Source organism: Rutidosis leptorrhynchoides, chromosome 1, assembly GCF_046630445.1.
Source record: "Rutidosis leptorrhynchoides isolate AG116_Rl617_1_P2 chromosome 1, CSIRO_AGI_Rlap_v1, whole genome shotgun sequence".
In the NCBI taxonomy this organism is placed as follows: Eukaryota; Viridiplantae; Streptophyta; class Magnoliopsida; order Asterales; family Asteraceae; genus Rutidosis; species Rutidosis leptorrhynchoides.
The window spans coordinates 14,722,736-14,738,310 of NC_092333.1; positions in this window are offsets into that span (position 1 = coordinate 14,722,736).

A 15,575-nucleotide genomic window follows, 5' to 3' on the forward strand; every position below is an offset into this window, starting at 1 on the left:
ACGCGGTATAATAATTCAATCATAGAATGTAGTTTCAAGTACTTGTGTCTATTTCGTAAAACATTTATAAAACAACGCATGTATTCTTAGCCCAAAAATATATATTGCAAAAGCAATTAAAAAGGGAGTAATGAAACTCACTATTCTGTATTTTGTAGTAAAAATACATATGACGACATTGAACAAGAGTAGGGTTGGCCTTGGATTCACGAACCTATATCATTTGTATATATACTAAAACATATATTCGTAATCGAACAACTTTATATTTATTTTGTTATGTATTCAGATTAATATTCTTATATATATTTTATTAATACTTATAATATGTTATTATGCTTATTTGATATATAATTCCATTAACGTTATACTATTGTATTAGTTAAAACATAGTTTTATGTAATATTAGTATAATTATGTAATAAATATATTTAATGTGCAAAATATTTATTTGTTAGAATGATAGTTTTGAAAATATTGATTTACTAATATTAACAATAATGATAATAATATTAATTGTGTGAATGATACTAATAATTATATTTTTAATATTTGTAATAATAATAATTATTATTATAATAATAATGATAATAATAATAATAATAATAATAATAATAATAATAATAATAATAATAATAATAATAATAATAATAATAATAATAATAATAATAATAATAATAAGTAATAAGTAAACTACCTTAAAGGAGTAGTCCTAAAAAAAATGCCAATGCCCAAGCTCGAACCCAAGACCTCTCGCTTAAAGACAAACACTCCAAACCATCCCTCTAGTTGTTCATTTCTGATTTATATCACAGCTTAAATCTATTTAACCATATATTTCGTTTCCATCATCATTATTTATTCAAGTTTTCGGCCCAACTGAAGAGCTAGGTATCGGCCCAACAACTTAAACAAGGTTCACGGCCCAATACTCAAATCAAGCTCAACAATACACTAAGCCCAAGGGAAAAAAAATGTGAGATTTCGTTGGTGTTTAACAAAAATCGAATGGCAGCAACAAGTTTGTAGGGTTCGGTTTCAACATCATTACATCAACAACCACACAACATCATAATCATCATCTTTCATTATCAACCGTCGAGCATCATCATTTTCCTATTCTAACTACCATCATCATAATACGCAAGGCATCACCATTATCTATCCGTTATCAACACAATTCGTATATCACCATCATCATTATACACGTCGCCCATCATGATCATTAGACCATCAGCTGTCATCATGTACCACGTATATCCTATTCAATTTATCATCATCGATTTTCACAAAACTAATTTGTTACAAGCCCACTTATCGTTATCATGGTTCACCAGCCCCACTTAACAAAATACTATCTTATAATGAAACCCATTAACTTTCGTGCACTAATACGGGCCATCACCTAATTTAAAGTCCCACGGTCCACCCAACAACAAAAAATCTCGGCATTAATCAACTTGGAACCCAATTAGCCTACTAAAGCTTTAGTTTCTATGTATCTGTTAGTGGCCAGCTGTGATATATGTTTTTAAAAAAAATCATAGTGCTCGACAAAATTCTTTACAGCTCACCCATGAATCAAAGTTTCATTATCATAATCATAAAAGACATCATGCTGGCTCTTTAAATAATAAAGCTTTATATATAAAAAGAACTTAATTTAATTGCAAGTGGAATTCAGGGGTATTTAGTGACCCTTACTTTCATCATCACAAATCATACGGCTTTATCATTATGAAGTTCCTAACCGCATTATTTTCTTCATCATTAAGCCACCTTCGTCATCCATTATTTAATGCAGTCGCTATATTTTTCTACAGAATAGGAAGCAGAAAAACGCTGCTGCAACTTGCAGTAGTAATTGGTAGTTAAAGGTTTGGTACAAGAAAGAAATTAGGTGTTGTCGTAGGAGTTGATCGAGCAAGAAAATAAGGTGAGGAGTGGTGTCGTGATGGATGGTAGTCTGGTCGACAGAAAAGAAGAAAGCATTACAAATTGGTGGTTCGTGGTAGAGATGGGAGATGGTTTCTATGGACCAAAGGCGGTGTCGGTGGTATAAGTGCTCGACAAAAATGAAAAGTGGTGAACGGTTGTGGATGGTTGTTGTTCAAAACATTTAAATAAGGTAATGTTGAAGGTGATTAATAGTTCGGTTGGTGGTGGCAATGGTGGTGTTGATTAATCAAGAAACGAAAATAGTAAGCATGCGTGTTTGTGTGTACGTGGTGTGTTTTGTTGAAGATGGTGGTGTGGTGTGGAGCTCAACAAGAAAAAGAAGAAACAGGAAATAGTACTCCGGGAAAGACTTGGTGTTGTAGAAGATGATTGAGTGAAGATTGTGGTGATACTTTATTTATCACAACCCATATGCATACATATATACTTCGTTTAAAATAAGCAAAAGAAGGAAAGGAAATAAAACAAAAAGCTAGACATTAAAATCAATCATACTCAATTATGTACAGTGAATCTGTTACGGGTTAATATCAATATCTCTGTATGTGTCGACATATAAATATAGTTTAATAATAATATAATATTTACTTTCTATCTACATGTGCAAGGATGGAATGAATCGAAAAAGAGTATAGTGAACAAATAGTTAAGTAGTCAGTTTAATTGTCATGTTCTTACCGACAGTTTTCACGGAATACTTAATCGTACTCCGTTGTTAAATCAGTGGTGGATAAAAAGTCTTCGGAAAAATCCCAAATTTTTAGATTAACTATATTTATTTATTTTGGTCATTATGGTATAAAATTCGATCATTAATTATTAAATAAAAATTACATTAATTATTCACTCCCAACCCCAAGTAAAATATAAAAAGTTTTAAAATTCAACAAATAACTTCTAAATATTTTATTAATGAGCCTAAAATTTATAAAACTCCTTTTCGAATCACTGTTTATTTTAAAATCACATAAGTTTCTTTTTAACTCGTTTATTATCTATCGAATGACAATTGAGCGTTACTGTCGTTTATTAAATAACTTCGAAATCACAAAATATATATTCTATATAATTTATTTATATATATATATACTCTTTAAATAATAATTATTATATATTATTATTATTTTTCAACATTAATTATAACAATTACAATATATAATATTTCATTTTATAATATACATAAATTTATATATATATATATATATATATATATATATATATATATATATATATATATATATATATTTAATTATATGCATATCTATATATTATATATTAAATTAATAATATTAAATATACTGATATTATTTTATATATTTATTTCCATCAATTAAATCATATATTATTTCAAATAAAATTATATATATCTATTTACAAATTAGTTGTTCGTGAATCGTCGAAATTGGTCGAGGTTCAATTGAATTCATGTAAACAGTTCCAAAATTTTAAGACTCAACTTTACAGACTTTGCTTATCGTGTCGAAATCATATGAAGATAAAGTTTAAATTTGGTCGAAAATTTCCGGGTCGTCACAAAGTTATGTGCAGGTAACGTTTCCTGATAATATTCGTGAAACCAAGATAATGGCAGAGGCTGTAACAAAATAGAGAGTTTTTGTATTAATAGCCAAGATTATAAGCAACTGACCAACAAAAAAAATAAGTATATTATACTTGTAAAGAGTAAATAATAACAATACCGCTAATATTTCATCTTGACGGGAAAATGTGTGGATGAAGGACGGTCGATGCATTTTGTTTTGCACTGTAGCAATTGAATCTGTAACATTTGATATTTGTATAAGTAGAAGCAATAATGAGTTGTACATTTATCGAATACAGAATTGTTGTATATAATTCAATTGATTTTCAAATGTTGTAGTAAGAGATATATATATCAAAAGACTAACTGATAATTTATAGATTATTATTGAATTTTTAAAATTGTAAAGTACTGTCATTTTTAATTGAAACAAACTATACACTTGTATCAGTTTATTATATTGTATAGGTATAGAAGTTTGACTCTATATTGTGATAAGTACTTTATAAATATGAATATTTCATTGATATAAAATCTTGAGTCATACTGATGCATATAGTTATTATGTAATCCGATTGATTGTAGTTCCAAATAATATGTACAAATTAGTTCTAGATATGATAGAGTTTGTAAAGTAGATATGAGTATTTGATGATGATAGTCGTATATATATGAGTCTAGAGATATAGAGATAGAGATGCAGTTACAAAAAATAGGGAAGTTATTTTTGAAATTGATAATGTGATTGACTATAATTTTGGAAGTGGTTGTTAACTTCCATAATTATTTTGATTTACAGCATAAAATTAAATTTTCTATAAAAATAAATGATTCCTTAAATATTTGAATAAATTTTTAACAAATTTATTTAAAAAACCTGTATTGAATTATCAAAAAAACTCGTATTTTATTAACCTAAAAAATAGGCAATTCTGTTTGCAGCATATCAAGCAGAGTGATTTATATGTTATTTTTCAAGTGTAGACTATCAAGTATCACCAATCAAGTATGAAGTATTTCTACTATCAAGCCATAAGGAGTGCAGTATTTTGTCTTATATTGTATAGGAACAAGGTTAAGGTAACGAGATCAAAGATACTTTTAAATTTTACATGATGAAAAAGACTATTCATTTCATGTCATTATTATATCAATTGTTAGGTTATCACTTACTTAATACAGTTTGTTATGGCACAATTGTATGGGGCTGAGGAAAACTGGCAGACGAACATTTGACGTTAAATGTAAGGAATTGAGATATAATGTGTCCCTCGAGCATTATCAAGTAACCGTGGAGGGCAAAGCAGCCATATAATGTGTTTGTTGATGTTGAAGTTTTTACTTGTGCACACTTGTGGAATCCCACATATTTGGAGGCACAAAGACTTAAGTAATTTTTACCAATTTTATTTATATACAGTTGTATTAGCCTTAATGATATATGAACAAATTCCGTGTCTGATGGTTTATGATATTAAGGACTGGTTTAAAGTGATTTGGTATATTCTTATGACTTATGGGTTAAATCTAATGGAATACTAATTTATTCAGATTGTTAAAAATGCTGGTATGTTGACTTTCAAAAGTCAACAGATTTTGATATAGAAAGTGTGGATGAATTTAGTTGGCTCTGTTAATTTAAAGAAAATAATTATGGTTTATTATTTAATGAACAATAATAGGATACAGCTTAATCGATGAGGGTACATCAGAAAATATTTCAGGGATATAATGGGTGGTTTGACCTTTAAAAGTCAACTGTGGAAGATTAGATGCATTTTGCTGGGGTTGAAAACTGTAATGATTAATGGAAATATAAGGTGATTTGGTTTGTTTATGTGGTTCACTTTATATTTTTGTTAAAGATTCATCCGTTTTTTGTATGCCCCTATAAAAAGTGTTTTGTTTAATTCATGGAACTGACGTGTCAAGATTGCAAAAGTAGAAGATATGATGATGAAACTATTTTTTTGAATGCTCTTTTGTGTTTGTTTGGCCTCATGGCTCGCTTGGCTCTGAAAGCTTAGAGTGCTCTTTATATAATGATAAATAAGAGAAATCGTGGGGTTGGCTATACGATCGCTTGAAGGATAAACTTTTCTCATGGTCAAAATGGTTTTGCTTGACTCAAATTTATTGTGTGCCCGTTATCTAACTACTGACTAAGTTATGTTGTAGCTATGAAAAAAGTAGTCAAAGAGGTTGCAGGCAGGCATTTCAAAGATTTTGAGGTCAGTTTTACCCGTTATCCTGTTTTACATTTGACAAAATATCTAGGTTTAACCAACTTCTTCAGGCTATCCATTTGACCTCTTAGAGGTCAAATATAAAGAATCAACCATTTTTGACTAAATTTGGTGTATCATATATGGATATTACTAAAAGTGATGTATAACTTAGTAAAACATATATGTATTTTGGGCTTTATGTGGAATCCGCTGTCATGTTAGAGGTTACCCATTTGACATGCTAGGATGAATACAACCCTCATAAACCCTCCCTCAAGGTAATTCTCATTTTTTTTTCCTTAACCTTAAAATTTTTAATTCCGTATTCCTAAATATATGTAAATATAATTCGTTTCACATGATTGAAAATACGTTAAATTCCATTACTTGAAAGTTCATGTGTAAATGTTGTTTTGCTTATGTTTTTGAATTAGGCCTATAATTGATCTCGTATTGTATTTTCTTAGAAGTTATGGATCTCACAAAAAAGAAGTGTTCCTACTGCTGACAAGCTCTTCAGAGGCTATTTTATTCAAAAGTTTAATAAAGTATGGGTTATTGATTTTGGTCAATGTGGCATGTAGGTCTCTTTTTGTTGATGCAATTGCTATTATGATGTACACGTAACCGCTATGTATTAATAATGTGAACATGTAGGTCGCTTTCTAGTGATGTTTTCCTAATTTTTAAAAGTCGACAATTTCATAGCGAAACGCGGAGATGCACATATATTGTTAATTTAAAATAACATTTAAATCTTCGATTTGCGCTTCAACGACATCATCGTTAGCCAAGAAATAATTTTACAAACTAAACGCAATAAAATACATTGAAAACCGAACCCCCGGCGCGAAGCGAGGGTTCGAAAACTAGTTATTAACTACTTTGTATTAAAAACACAATTACCCGAGTTAATTGGCTGACCCATAAATATTGTAGTTCCCTTTACCTTTATCACGTGGATCCAAATCAAATTAGTTCACGATATTGGATCCAAATCAACTAATGTGCAACCAATTTTTATTTATTTATTTATTTTTTTTTTTTTTTTTGCAAACGAGTCTATGAAGCCAGAAACATCACAAATATAAACTACTGTAAAACACAAATGTGTAATTTCATTAAAACAAGTGTTATTGATTACAAGTCATGTAACACTAATACTATAAATGAATCGGTCTATTATAAATGTAAGAGTTAATTATACAATTGGTCCCCGTGATTTACCCAAAATTATACCGATAGTCCTTTTCTTTTCAAAAATATACCGGTAGTCCCTATGATTTTTAAAATGCACATCGGTGGTCTTAAACCTAATGTCAATTAATTTGTTCTGTTAAGCAACTAATTGGCGTTAGGTCTAGGACCACCGTTGTACATTTTAAAAACTATAGGGACTACTCGTATACATCAACATTGCAACAGATCTGGGTATCAACAAATTTGTGTAGGATGGTTTCGATAAAGGTTTCGATAAATCAATGTTGGATGGTTGACTAAGTTGATGATTTCAACACATCAAAAATAATCTATTGACTTGTCCAAACATAGTGTAGACACCAAAGAAACAAATAATCAATCTGCTGTCACTAAAACCGAAGCAAGCACAAGTTGTAGTTCACTAAAGGTTTCTCGTTACACCAATCTTTGTTGACTAAAAGAACCATAAATCAGATTATGAGAAATAACATTATAAAATATGAAACTAAAATTTAGTTATATTAAAATATTAAAGTTGGCTTAGGTTGACTAGGGGTTGACTTTTGAGTTGACTTTTGAGTTGACTTTCGGTTAACTTAAGTTGACTTTCTAAATAAGAAAACTTTCCAAAAATAGAAACTTTCAAGAAATAGAAACTTTTTCTAAAAATGAAAACTTACTAAAAATAGAAAGTGTGTATACTACTTTAACCAAAATAACTATGTTGTCGCGTACTACTTCATCACATCAAGCACTAGGACTATCATATATGACCCGACCTAAGTTAGATATATTCTGACCTGCTTATTTTGTATTAGGTTGGAGTCGTGATCACTTTTGATCACTATTTTATCATTCGTGTACGTATTACTGTTCAAGTGCATTTACGTTGAGTTATAGTCCCACCTTTTAAACTTTTAAATATTTTGGGATGAAAATGCATGCTTTTTGTTTTACATATTAGACACAAGTGCTCAAAAGTTATAAATTATTCATTGTGAGTTGAACGAAAATATACTTTAATTTGGAACATTTAATTACTGGTTTTGCTGGTAAACGCGAATCCTATGGATAGATCTATCGGGCTTGACCGCCCCATTTCGTGCTAGTCGCGCTAGCAATTTATAACGGAATGTATAGTACTTCGAAGAAGATACACATGTTCAGTGTGTGTGTGTGTGTATATATATATATATATATATATATATATATATATAAGGGTAAATAAATTGAGGAATGTTATGTTGCCAAACGCTCACAAAAGATATAATAATCATTTTATACGTTTTTAAACATTAAATCTTGTGGTCTAAAAATTTATTCGGTTATTATTAAATCTATAATTCACTCAACATTTTTGTTGACTTTTACTCGCATGTTTTATTCTCAGGTACTTAATTGCTTTGGGCTTCCGCTGTTAGAGAGTCTGCATATGTGTCGCAGATTTCATTAAACATTATTTATATTACATTCATATTTTATTACAATATTTAATGTGGATAGTTGTTGGCTTTTTGGTCAACTTTTGTCACGATTGGTTGTCTTTTATTTCAAACGTTTAAAGGTTTCCTTTTTGGGAAATCTCTTTTAATAAATGAATGCAATGGTTATTTAAAAATGTTCATATAGAGTTGTTGATCAAGTTATGGGAACGAAGTAAACGTTGGTCGTCATGGATTATTATGACGGGGCGTTTTATGATGATAAAACCCGAGAACAAGTTTCAAAGGCAGATGAAGAAGTAGATTAAAACGGCTGAAATTTGGGGACTTGGTGTCAATGATATCGTCATCATGCCAAACATTGTGAAGTAGATGTTACTCATCAACATATAAAAGTAGAACCACAAAACTTTTGCAGTTTTCCACTCGAATCCAATCATCAGATACAATATGAAAACATAGATACTAGTTAAAAACACAATATAGATCGACTCTATAGTCACCTGGACAATATCCAAAATTCACAAGGTTAGATTATATTCAATACTTTTTAGCACATTAGGTGTTAATTATATATATCATTTGTTTTGGGGTGACCTGAGAAAATGCATATGGTAAAGATGAATACATCCCTGAAGCCCTTTCCCGGTAGAAAACGGTTCTCTCAACAGCAACAATAGGTTGCATAGTATTATGATTGATTGCTTTAAGGAAGAAGACAGAAGCAAACATAGCTCCCAATATATTTTGCAGATCTTGATGTTTTTCCATGATGATTATAAGATATCACACTTAACCTCCTCAAAGTTATACAAAAATGCAGATTCTATGTGCATTAGTAAATGTGACAATTTCAACCCACTCATGAGTGGGTCGGTCAATTGGGGTTATGTTTTATCTATAACAGCCAAGCCAACAGGTCAAGCGACAAGTCTTTTAACATAAAATCTCCTAAATCGTTTTTTTACCATATTAATTAGTTTTTTAATGTGATTTAATCAGTCACTAACTATATGTTTAGAGTTTAAGAAATTAGTGTTTTGGGTCAATCAACTAAAGCCCGTTTCGACCTGTACCAAGAAGTAACCAATTTTTTTACCCGGATCTTTTAATCAAACCGCCCATGTAGACACCACTACAAATTAATATCATACATCTTTTCTCCCTATTTATGGAAAACAGCGCCAAATATACTAGCAATAACGATGGAGGTGACAAATCGAGTGAGATTATACTGTGGGTTCATCCAATAGGACCAATGCTATATCCACAAACAAGCTTTGCACTGTACAAGAAACGGTTGTGAAAACTCAGTTTGAAAGAAAAGGTCATTGGAATCACTTTAAGGAGTACAAAGATCTATAATAACTTCTTGATTTTCCCTGCAAATATTGTTTCAAGAAGATGCAAGAAAAAGCAGTACATACGTCACGGGTCGAAGAGAGCAACTTTTTACATTACTATTAAAAAGCTTAAAACTTACTGATAAAGAGATGAATTGAAATATAAATCTGCATAATCAATGTTAAGACGAGCCTTAACTGCCGAAGAAGTCACCTGTGACGCCCATTTGGCAGGATTATAGCCATATCTGATTTTTAGTACTCCTGAAATACCCTATAACATAAATGAATCTTTTATTATGTTTTATCTCCAATGGACATAAAGAATTAACTTTTCTTACAAGCCAAATGGGTCAAACGGGTCAAATATAGCAAAAGTGACACAAAGTGTATTTCTAATGCTTAGAACACCAAAACCATTATTTTTCATCTTTTAGAAATATAATAACTTTTTGTAATCATGTTATACAAAACTAGTTTCATATAAAAAAAAGTACAACTTTTCGACAGAACGAGTCCGAATAAACCCAACCCGTCCAACCCATTTTTTCTTAAACAAGTACTTTTTCAGCTTGACATAATCCAATACCCAACCACTTGCCACATCTACTCTATATATCTCCAGATAAGATTTACAACTAACACTCACTTCAAAATAGTCTACTAGTGAAATGACCCGTCCAAATCCATATGGACGATTCCATTACATCTGGTCCCAGTGCGAGGTACTGACGAACGACTCCAAGTAAAGTCTTTAAAATGAGCAAATGCACAGCGGAAGATTTCTTTAATACCTGAGAATAAACATGCTTAAAAGTGTCAACCAAAAGGTTGGTGAGTTCATAGGTTTGTCATAAATATCATTTCAATCATTTTAATAGGCCACAAGATTTCATTTAATTAAATGCGCAGGATAATCATCTGCAAAATAAAAATCATTCATACGCTGGAGCGACTGGAATTCAATAATAATGATATACATGCAACATAATTTAAGATCTCTTCAGATATCCGGTATACATAATAACACATCAGTCCTAAATACATCAGTCGTAGAATGTCATTTTATGAAATTGTGCCTATTTTGTAAAACGTTTGTAAAAGTTGCGCACGCATTCTCAGTCCCAAAAATATATTGTAAAAGAGTAAAAGGGAGCAAATGAACTCACAATACTGTATTTTGTAGTAAAAATACATATGACGACATTGAACAAGTGTAAGGTTGGCCTCGGATTCACGAACCTATATTAATTATGTATTTTTATATGTTGGTCAATATTTGTCTAATAATTTAAGTCAAGTCATAGTGTACCACAATCCTAATGCTCGAGACTAATACGCAAAAATCAACAAAAGTCAGTTTGACTCAAAAATGTTTTCCAAAATTTATACATGATTAATATATACTTTATATATCGTCGCTTTATATTTTTAAATAATTTAAAAAGATTTACTAGAGTAAATAATATAATTCTTTTATTAATAAATATAATTAAGTGTTACTAACCTTAGTTTAATTATAATAATACTAATAATAATAAAAAAAATACAATTTTTAATGATAATACTTTTTAATGATAATAATAATAATAGTTTAATAAAAAAAACTAGAATGACGATAATAACGACGATAATAATAATCATTTTTAATAATAATATTAAAAATTCAATTGACTATATCTTCTAATCCGTTCATCGAACCCATTCGACATCTAAAGGAAAAGTTCTTAATTTTTCGCTAGCTTTCCAACGACATGCATATCTTATACCTTATCTCAACCGCAGGTGTAACTAATTCGAGATTCAACATAACCTAAATTAAATATATATCAAAAGTACAAGCATGCATAATCCTATATACTCGAGCACTAGTCATGGGTACACTAATGATATATAAAAATTAAGTTATGAGTGCTCACGTATCAATATTGAGATTCAATATTGCAGGAAAGGTACGTAGACGCGACGGAGATGATAAACACTAAATTGACCTCACGAGCATACCCTCGAACATTACCCATCACCTCCATAGCTAAACCCATAATTTCCTTAGCCCCATCCCACTCGAGAAACTCATTTTGAAAATACACGAGCAGAACCTCGTCGTAGTATTTTATGTATAATACTAATAATATCTTGAAATAATACGGAGTAAATATATATATATAAATCGATTGAGAGAGTTTAGAGAAAAATATTTTCAAGTTCTTTATGAAATAATGAAACATATTGAATTCTATTTATAATATATTTTTGAATTATTAAAGTATGAATTATTAAAGTGAATTATTAAAGTATGAATTATTAAAGTGAATTATTAAAGTATGAATTATTAAAGTGAATTATTAAAGTATGAATTATTAAAGTGAATTATTAAAGTTAAAGTAAAGTAAAAGTAAAGTAAAAGTAAAGTTAAAGTAAAGTAAAAGTATAAAACTATGTACGTATAATACGCGTATAAATATATATAATATTCATGTGCATAGTTGACTTGTAATTTTAGTTTCGTTAACTTGTACATTGATGATCGGTTTATGTCTCGATTCCGGTTTTTCGAACGTTTTCTCGTATGCTTTGAAATCTTGTACTTTACGTTTCGCGACGTGTACCTTTATCAATAATTAGACTTAATTCACCCATAATTTATATTACTTGAAATGTAACTTATACATTTGAGTGTTTTGGTCATTTGCTTCTATAAATCATCGTCTCGTTATTTATTAATATATAATTAATAATATTATCAAAACGTTTTATATCTAAATTAATATTACATTTTTATCACATTGTAAAATATAAATGTTTTCCTTTAGAAATATAAATTTGTACATATTATATATAGTTGAAATATTTATTTAATAATATAACATTTAGTTTTTTAAAAGTAACTATATTTCAAATTTCATTATATATAATTTAAAATCATTTAAATATTAGAAATTGTTATATCACATAACGTTTACACTTTAAAACTTAAATTGATATAATTCATTTATGTACCAGCGTTTCACAAGTTAAATCAACTTATTGAAATATCAATCAAATCACTTAATGTTTTATTAACATTTATCAATTTATTATACACACATATGTATGCATATATACATATCTATTTTCAAATAATGTTCGTGAATCGTCGGGAATGGCCAAAGGTTAATTGAATGTATGATAACAATTCAAAATTTTTGAGACTCAACATTACAGACTTTGCTTATCGTGTCGGAAATATCAATTCATATGAAGATTCAAGTTCAAATTAAGTCGAAATTTTTCGGGCCGTTACAGTACCTACCCGCTAAAGAAATTTCGTCCCGAAATTTGGCAGAGGTCGTCATAGCTAACAACAAGAATGTTTTCATGACGAGTACGAGTCAATAAATAGAGTTTTATCACAATCGGGTGATGTGGATAAAACAATTCGATTTCGAGAAGAGTACGAGTGAAGCTTATCACAAAAGAGTGAAATGAAGAAGTTAAAAATTCGTTTTAACTTTTGACGTAGTCAAAATTGATTTCAGGAATTCAAGGGATTTGAAGAAATCTTTGTAATCTATATAAGATTCGATTCTTCGGTAATTACGGAAATTAGGATTTTCTTCGATTAGATACGTAATCTGCCTCGATTGTTATGTCGGATATTTCACTATAAATTAACCTCTTCTGTTTCCTTTATTTTCATCACTCCTATAATTTCTTCCTTAATCCATTCTTTCAAAGATTGTGAAAATGCTCAATCCAGTTCTAGTTGTAAATATTATTCTGGTCATTGTAACCATCATTCTTCTTTTCCAAGTGTTACCAGAAGAATCCGTTTACTTCTATTATGCCCTAGGGATTATTGTATTCCTGATCCTCCTGTGTCTTTATCTTGCTATACGTATTGATATACACGGTTTGTAATTTATGTGTTGCCGTCGGGCTTTATATCTTTCCTTATATTTCGGAGTCCCTGTTTCTGTCTTTTTATAGTCATTGACATCCATAGTTAATGCCCTCTTCTATTTGCTGCAACTTATACTCCCATTTCTGTTTCGGAGCTTCATGCGTTTGTTTTCTCTGCTTGCCATCAAGCGTAGCAAGTACCGGTCCAGAATTCGTAGGTTTGGATCTCAGGATGAACCTAGTTAATGTTCTAAGAAAGAAATGGTGATAGCACGATTTGATTTGTCAAATTTACCAGAAGTCAAGGAAAAGATAGAACTATCAAGAAAATATGTTCTTGATATGTTTAAAGATTAGGTAGAATGTAAGAGTCGTGTAACATGACACGTGATGACGGTACTGTGAATCATTACGTTCCATTAAAAACTCAGCATGACTTACTGTAATATAACCACGTTGATCAGGCGTCATTATATTATACTAACTCATGCATCAATTTCCAACACTACTTCAAATTCATTCATAATTTAAACTAGAATTTGTAAGAAGTTTAGAAACTAACAGTTTCTTTTTATGATGTAACATAGATAGCGCGGAGAGGTAATTAATATCGGATCAAAATAGTTATGAAGGTTTCTTCAGAAATATTGAAGATATATATAATGAAAGATACGATGGTATCTTAGAATTTTAGAATCAAAGTGTGATGAAGAAATTCATTCACAATGATTTAGAATAAATAAGGAGCAAGGTATTCGCTGAAGATTTCATCAGAAATGGAATCATCAGAATTCTTTATGTACAAGTTTAGTCCTTGTGATCAGTCTCCTTCATGGTTTGCTCAATCCATTTTTCAGTACCAATATTTCTGAGCTTTTTCAGCATGCTAATCTTTATTATCAAACTTTTGACTGTTAAAGTCGTCTTCAGTTTTCACTGCTTCATCAGCTTTTTCAAAACTCAAAGAACTGATTCGTAGGCTAGAGTGCTTTTCAGAAATTTAGAATTGAAGTTCATAAGTCCAGGAGATAGACGTTATATGTAGAAATATAACTATTGACGTAGGAGCGCTGCGAAATTCGAGAGTTAATGATTGATGATTCCTGGTGTTTGGTATGATAATTATCGTTACAAGATGTAGATGAGCACATGATGGGGTTTCTATAAGTAAGTATGGTGATTTTTCGGAGAGATTTAAGCCGAAGAGTAATGAGATTGTTGGTAAGTCTGTTGTTAATATGGTGGCATGTAAAAGGTTCTCCGGTAACAATAAAAGAGCAAATATATGTATCACGGTTGTAATAAAGTTGATCCGAAAAGTCGAATTTGACTTGCTGGAGCTGTGACAAAACTAGCTATTTCGAAATGGAATTGAAAAGTTATTTTCAGTAATAACAACGCCGGAGGAGCTAACACAGATACTTGTTAAACTTTTACTTAGGTTCCGAGAGTTTTCCAAGTGCATAACTATATGCATAAATCTTTCCTTCCATAAATAAAGTGTGATAGATTCATCCTCTTGATTGAGGTGTTTCAAGAATCATAAAAGGTTTGACCGTAGATTGTAATCGTTAATATATAATGTTCTAGAGTTTTGAATGATACGAATATTTTTGTTGGGTTTTATGAATAACTGTGATGTTCTCATACAGTTTTGAAGTCAAAGTATAGTTTGAAAGATGTAGGAATCTAAGGGTGGTGTCTTCTGTTAAATCTTGATTTGGATTCTGATTTTGTCAAAATCAGAATTTGTAATCGAGTTCGTATGGAACTGGTTGTCCTGATTTTTGAAAGAATGTAAATCGTGATAAGAGGAATGAGTATAGTCAATGATTATTGAATCAGAATCGAAGAATGTACAGTGTAACATATTAATGTGAAATCTATATATTTCTAGGGTTTTACCTACCCGTTAAAATATTCTCATCATCAATAGTTTGTACAAAAGAATTGTTAATTACAATCTTTATGAAAATAT